The sequence below is a fragment of the Ovis canadensis genome, chromosome 9, assembly GCF_042477335.2.
Source record: "Ovis canadensis isolate MfBH-ARS-UI-01 breed Bighorn chromosome 9, ARS-UI_OviCan_v2, whole genome shotgun sequence".
NCBI lineage: Eukaryota > Metazoa > Chordata > Mammalia > Artiodactyla > Bovidae > Ovis > Ovis canadensis.
This window is the reverse complement of record NC_091253.1, coordinates 34793205-34800376: the sequence shown is the minus strand read 5'-3', so window position 1 is coordinate 34800376 and position 7172 is coordinate 34793205. Positions and strand designations below refer to the sequence as shown.

The window sequence follows — 7172 nt, the reverse complement described above, 5'->3', positions numbered from 1 at the left end:
GTCTTCTAATTTCATGGCTACAGTCACCATCTGTAGTGATTTTGGAGCCCCAAAAAATAAAGTCTGATACTGTTTCCACTGTTTCCCCATCTATTTCCCATGAAGTGATGGGACCAGATGCCATGATCTTCATTTTCTGAATGTTGAGCTTTAAGCCAACATTTTCACTCTCCTCTTTCACTTTCATCAAAAGGCTTTTGAGTTCCTCTTCACTTTCTGCCATAAGGGTGGTGTCATCTACATATCTGAGGTTATTGATAGTTCTCCCGGCAATCTTGATTCCAGCTTGTGTTTCTTCCAGCCCAGGGTTTCTCATGATGTACTCTGTATAGAAGTTAAATAAGCAGGGTGACAATATACAGCCTTGACACACTCCTTTTCCTATTTGGAACCAGTCTGTTGTTCCATGTCCAGTTCTGACTGTTGCTTCCTGACCTGCATACAGAGGCAGGTCAGGTGGTCTGGTATTCCCATCTCTCTCAGAATTGTCCACAGTTTATTGTGATCCACACAGTCAAAGGCTTTGGCATAGTCAATAAAGCAGAAATAGATGTTCTTCTGGAACTCTCTTGCTTTTTCGATGATCCAGCAGATGTTGGCAATTTGATCTCTGGTTCCTCTGCCTTTCCTAAAACCAGCTTGAACATCAGGAAGTTCACGGTTCACATATTGCTGAAGCCTGGCTTGGAGAATTTTGAGCATTACTTTACTAGCATGTGAGATGAGTGCAACTGTGTGGTAGTTTGAGCATTCTTTGGCATTGCCTTTCTTTGGGATTGGAATGAAAACTGACCTTTTCCAGTCCTGTGGCCACTGCTGAGTTTTCCAAATTTGCTGGCATATTGAGTGCACTTTCACAGCATCATCTTTCAGTATTTGAAATAGCTCAACTGGAAGTCCATCACCTCCACTAGCTTTGTTCATAGTGATGCTTTCTAAGGCCCACTTGACTTCACATTCCAGGATGTCTGGCTCTAGGTGAGTGATCACACCATCATGATTATCTGGGCCATGAAGATCTTTTTTGTACAGTTCTTCTGTGTATTCTTGCCACTTCTTCTTAATATCTTCTGCTTCTGTTAGGTCCATACCATTTCTGTCCTTTATCGAGCCCACCTTTGCATGAAATGTTCCCTTGGTATCTCTCATTTTCTTGAAGAGATCTCTAGTCCTTCCCATTCTGTTGTTTTCCTCTATTTCTTTGCATTGATCGCTGAAGAAGGCTTTCTTATCTCTCCTTGCTATTCTTTGGAACTCTGCATTCAGATGCTTATATCTTTCCTTTTCTCCTTTGCTTTTCACCTCTCTTCTTTTCATAGCTATTTGTAAGGCCTCCCCAGACAGCCATTTTGCTTTTTTGCATTTCCTTTCCATGGGGATGGTCTTGATCCCTGTCTCCTGTACAGTGTCACGAACCTCATTCCATAGTTCATCAGGCACTCTATCAGATCTAGGCCCTTAAATCTATTTCTCACTTCCACTGTATAATCATAAGGGATTTGATTTAGGTCATACCTGAATGGTCTAGTGGTTTTCCCTACTTTCTTCAGTTTAAGTCTGAGTTTGGCAATAAGGAGCGTCCTTAGCTGAGTCCAAAGCATGGCTTAGCCCCTTGCAGACTTTGTGCCCTTGGGCCAGTTGTTCAGTTTCTGTCTTCATCTCTTTATCAGAGCGAGGATAATAGCCTACATCAAGGAACTGTGAGGCTCAACTGTACTAATCCACTTAGGTTTTTTTTTTTTTCTTTTCTCTTTAAGTGTTAATAGTTGATATTGTTATCTGCCTCAGTGGGAGCTGTGAGTTTTTTTTTTTTTTTTTTAAGGAAGAAATGGACCAGACCCAGGGACTGATTTTTGAGACCCTGGTCCTGAGTGTTTCTCCCACTACTTGATCATTTTATAGAGAGATTTAATTTTAAAGATCCTTTAAATTCTGGATGATTATTCATAGGTCCACCAGCCTATGTGGAGGTGCACAAACAGATCTCCATTTTTAATTTTCAATGGCAGAAATGCTGGCTTGGGTGCCTCACCTCTGCAATCTATATCCGTGAACCCTCAAATTCACCTTAGAAATACCTAGAAATCTTTCCAGGGCTTATTCCTCCAGATGGTAAGAAACTCAAGACCTACTCTGAAAAGTAATAATGGGACCAACAACAGCAGTAATAATAGTGAATTGTAGCCCATGTTTATTCTTCACTTTATGCCAACTGACCACCGTGCTGAATGATTTCAAGATTAGTGCATTACTTAACCCTCAAAACAACCTTATGAGTTCAGAGAGTTTAGGCGGCACAACTAGGGCCTGGGGGGTGGGCGTCAGGGATTCAAATCCACTCATCCTGCTCTTATGTCTGTGCTATGCTGCCTCCCCATGGGGAGAAGTGGTTCTAGGGCAACAGCAAATATTTTAGGCAGAGAGTCATCTGTGTCTCCTTTAGCCTTTTAACCTACAAATCCTGAGGGAATAACCTAGCTGGTCCCTTTGCCAAAAAGGAAATGATGCCATCTTACAGCTATCTGGATTTTCCTAGCGCTTATGCCACTCATGGGAAGTCAGATGAAACGGCTTAGGAAAGAGCATCTCCATCAGGTGACTGAAGTGCTGGGGATGACGTTCATCTAGGGCCGCCTGAGTGATCCTCTTGTGCCCTGGTATGTGGAACGTGCTGTTGAAGAGATCTAGCCTATTCCTGGAGAATGACTTTTCATCTAGAGAATCCATGCCTCACTCAGCAGCGGTAGCAGCAGTGCTCTTAACTCTGGTGCCAGCCTGCACTTGTGCCTGGTTAAGTGGCACTGGGCATTTACCTTATTAGACCTTTTGTGGCTCCAGCAAATTCATGGAAAGCCATTACAGGAAAAGACCTGACTCTGGGCTTGCCTCTGTGTAATTCTACTCTGTCTTCTATTTCAAGGTGACTAGCACATCTCAGTCATCGAATTTCAGGGAGAGAGGGATTTAGGGAGGCAGCCTTGTGTAGTAGTGACAACCATGGAAACTGCTTCTGAGGTCAGTGAAGGGGGGATTCACGTCTCAGCTTTGGAAATTAATACCTAAATGACTAGTTACTTAAAACTCTGTGTTCTTCAGTTTCCTTTGGTATCTAGTATATAGGGTTGTTGAAAGGATCAGTTGACATTATGAATGTGAAAAGGCTTAACTCATGTGGAAGAAGCAGTTCATTCATTGACCCAATCTCCATTCATGGTCCTTTCTCCTTTGGTCTCCTTCCAGCTCAGGATGGTCATATGAGACTCTTGTGTCCAATGGAACTAAAGTAGACTACTTTTGGATGGGCTTCTAAAAACACTTGTACTGATAGAATATTTCTTTGGCCTGTTTCTTCTCTCTCCCACACACACTGCATTTTTAATTTACTGGAACACATGTATGAGATCTGTGGTATAGCTGCCCTCTTATAACCATGAGTAAATACATGAAAGCAATTAGGGCAGTCTTTGGTTAGAACTACAAAGTGTCAGTACTTTCATCATCATTAACTTTATCATTATTATGAGCATAAGAATAAGATCTATTGACTTACGATTATGAAGCAAAACAAAAAACTTCCCAAGTCCACAGTAGCACTGATGAGCCCACTTACCCACCTAATCCACCTAACTTTGAACTTCTCGAAATATTAAAGGTATGGCCTTTTATTTCTCTAAGTTGTTTTAGGCATTGCATTTCTCTCAGGTCAATGAAATCCTAAGTGATAAAACATGTAATTTTTTGGTTCGTGGTTATTTCATTATTTTAGTCTAAAAGAGTGGCTAATGCTGGAACTCTCAGTACAACATCTCAAGCAAATGGTCACTCACCTGTGCTTGAGTACTTCCAGTGAGTAGAAGTTTGCTACTCCTAAAGGCAGGTTAGTCTATCTTTGGGCAAATCTAACACCTCGAACACCTCAAAAGAGATTTCTCATAAAAATATTTGTTAAAATATCAACTACCTTAACACTGAGAAGTAATATTCATGATGAAAAGAGTCTGGGCCCTGGTGTCTGATTTATCCAAACTGGCGTAACTACTCACCACCAAGTCGGTATGTAATCAAAAGGAACTCTATACTTCCCTGGTGGCTCAGATGGTAAAAGCTTCTGCCTACAATGCGGGAGACCCAGGTTCGATCCCTGGGTTGGGAAGATCCCTTGGAGAAGGAAATGGCAACCCATTCCAGTAGGAGGAGCCGGGTAGGCTACAGACCATGGGGTCACGAAGAGTCGGACACAATTGGGCAACTTCACTTTCTTTTCTTTCTCTCTTTCTATACATCTCAAAACTGGAATCTAAGACTTAACTGTAGAAATTGTTCCTTGGTCATAGATTTGTAATTATATTCATGATTGCCTGACACCCTTTGAGGAAATTGGTGTTCATGAATATGTATTGAATAAGTGAGCTCTTATGTACATAGGTTTTGGTGACCGCCTTAATTGATGGATACCTAGCCTTGAGGTGTAAGAGGATTTAGCTCATTCTCCTAATGTGTGTGAGCCAGGAGATTGCGGACAGGAAAGCATGCTGGGGAGACAGCAGAAACAGAATTTATCACGTCCACTCCCCATGACTTGTCTAACTTCCGTGAAGTCCTCTTCTGAGGGGCCTGTGTGTTGTTTTTCAGGGATGGTTGTGTCAATTCCCTGGTATTTCTGGGCTTGTGTAAAGTCACACCTTTACCCTCAAAGTCCCCTCCGGTGAATGCTGAAGGAATGGTCAGATAGAAAAGGGAAAGATTTCAACAATTCCTTGAGGAAATAAAGCCAAAATGAATAGAGGCCCAACTAATCTGATTTTCTCTCTTATAAAGTATTCCTATCCCTATTTGACCCAAATCTCTGCCCTAACGTCCTAAACGCAATGGGGTTTTCTTTTAGGTGAACTCATGAATGAGACGGAGTTTATCGTTAACCATCAGGAAATTTTAGCAAAGGATGCCCTGGGCCTACTTTGATAATACTTTGTTCTTCACAGAAATCATTTGAACTGGAATTTGGGGAGCTCTTCACTGAAGTGAGGGCCTGCAGGCAGAGACAGAAGGCATGTGCCTATTCATTAGAAGATGCTCAAGAAGCATCTCTTTCTATCTTCACCACACCCCACATGCAAACATTAAGCTGTACAAAGATGATATGTTAGGACTGATAAGGGACCCTTTTCTAACACAGCATTCCTTTTGTACCAAATCCCAGGGAAATCAGAATTGATGAGAGAACCAGTCAAAACAGTGAGTAAAAACATGGATTTTCAGGGCAAGTTTCATGCTTTCCACTCCCTTCTCTACTACTAATCACGTACTGGGTTGGCCAGAAAGTTCATTCAGGTTCTTCCATATGATGTTATGGAAAAACCCAAATGAACATTTTGGCCAACCCAATAGTTATAGGAAAGTTTTTTAAAGGCCACTAGTCTTTAAGTTTTCTCCTCTACTAAGTGGAGATAGTGATGTCATTTTCTTCTAAGACTGTTGAAAGAATTGATGATAATATCCTTCAAGCATTTAAAAACAGTGATAGTCTAACAGTAAGCATCCAATAAATGTTATTTAAAACAGTGATAGTAGGCATCCAGTAAATGTTAAGTGTTGTCCCTTTATCCACTAAATATCTTACAATCTTGTATTACACCAAGAATGCTGCTGAAGTCTGGAAACAAAATGTTGAACAAAACACACATTGATCCCTGAGCTCATGGAATTTATGATATATTGAGGAAAAGGTAAGTTAAATAGATAATACCAATACAGTGGTAAACCTTCTGCCAAGTAAGCACAAGTGTGCTCGGGCGATCAGAGGAGATACTGACCCCTAGTCAGTGAAGACTTTCCTGTAGAAGTGATGTGTAGATGGTTGCACCATGGTATTAGTGCTGCTGCGGAGGTAGAAAGTGACTGTTGCAGGCAGAGGAACCAAGGCCTCCCCAGGAGTTTTGTGCAAGATACAGTAGGGCTATTGTAAGGAGCAGAATAAAGTTCAGAGGGGTAGTGGCCGGGCGGGGAGAGGCGGGGGGGGGGGGGGGGGGGGAGGGGGCGGTGGAGGGGGAAGGGGAACATCATAGGGGAGAAAAGGCAGAAGGTATCCTCCAGGGTGAGGATCCAGGACCAGGCCCGTGTATGGCAGGAGGCACTTTTAATGGGGAGTTTGCTGATCAGAGTTCCATTCTGTAATGGAGGGTGGGGAAAAGCAAATGACGAGATTGCCCCTTCTTTGGTTCTCAAGTCTCCTGTCCTTTAATCCATTGGAAACATCTTTGCCTCGGTCATGTACAGAGACCTGGACTCTCAGCCCTAGAGAGATAAAGGCAGCTCAGATCCAAAGCAGTCAAGGCAAGGAGGCCTGGGAAGGATTGTGTTTCTTTCCATCCCCGATTCCGCAGGGTCAGGTTAGAGGGCAGGCAGAGGGCAACTGAAGTGGCTCTTTCTCTCTGGTTGCCTCAGGCTGACTGTCCTGGTTTCTCCAGAGGCAGTGGCCACGGCTCACCAGAGCCAGCCCTCCCAAACGCTGAGGAGGTGGTACCGCCCTCCTCTTCTTGTGGTCTGTGGCAAATACTGCTTTCATCTGCAAAGCTCTTCAAGACCCAGATTTCCAAATCTTCCATGGTAGTGACTTCATTCAATATATTCTTCCAATAATGCCATGGAATTTTGAAAAAGATGGATTGAAATTGTTTGGTTTAAATAAAAAAAAGGAAAGCAAAAGTAATGAATTTTGTTCAGAACACCAAAGTTTTAGTCTCTGTTGCGAACTAGCTGTTTGACCTTGTAACAAATCCTGTAAACTTCAGACATCTCTGCTTCTTAAGGATTGGGAATAAGTGATTTCTAAGCTCCTTTTCCCCTTGATTTCCTCTGATTCCATCTTCCAATTTTAGAGAAGAGGAAACAGGCTTAAAGTACAGAGGGGTTTTTACTCTCAGCCCTAGAGAGATAAACCATTTCCCAGTTAATCATTTAGCTGAGGCATATCCAGGAGGTCTTTGTTTTTATACAAATTAGCAAAATTACTCCATAGTACCAATCATGGAGAGTTTTGCCTCCAATGTTGAAAAGTAAAATCATAGTATGCACTGGCTTCATAGGCCTTGGTTGGTTTAAACTAAAGATCTCCATTTTTTTTTTCTCAGTTCCCTCTTTGCTGTTTGAGTCAATTGGAGGGATAAAACCAT

At 42.2% G+C, this 7172-nt stretch overlaps 1 non-coding gene across 1 annotated transcript; it reads left to right on the top strand.

Annotated features, from left to right (window-relative positions):
- Positions 1 to 4080: 4080 nt before the first annotated feature.
- Positions 4081 to 4153, top strand: TRNAC-ACA (transfer RNA cysteine (anticodon ACA)). Its single transcript has one exon. It is a non-coding gene; the product is annotated as a tRNA-Cys (tRNA).
- The last annotated feature ends 3019 nt before the right edge of the window (positions 4154 to 7172 follow it).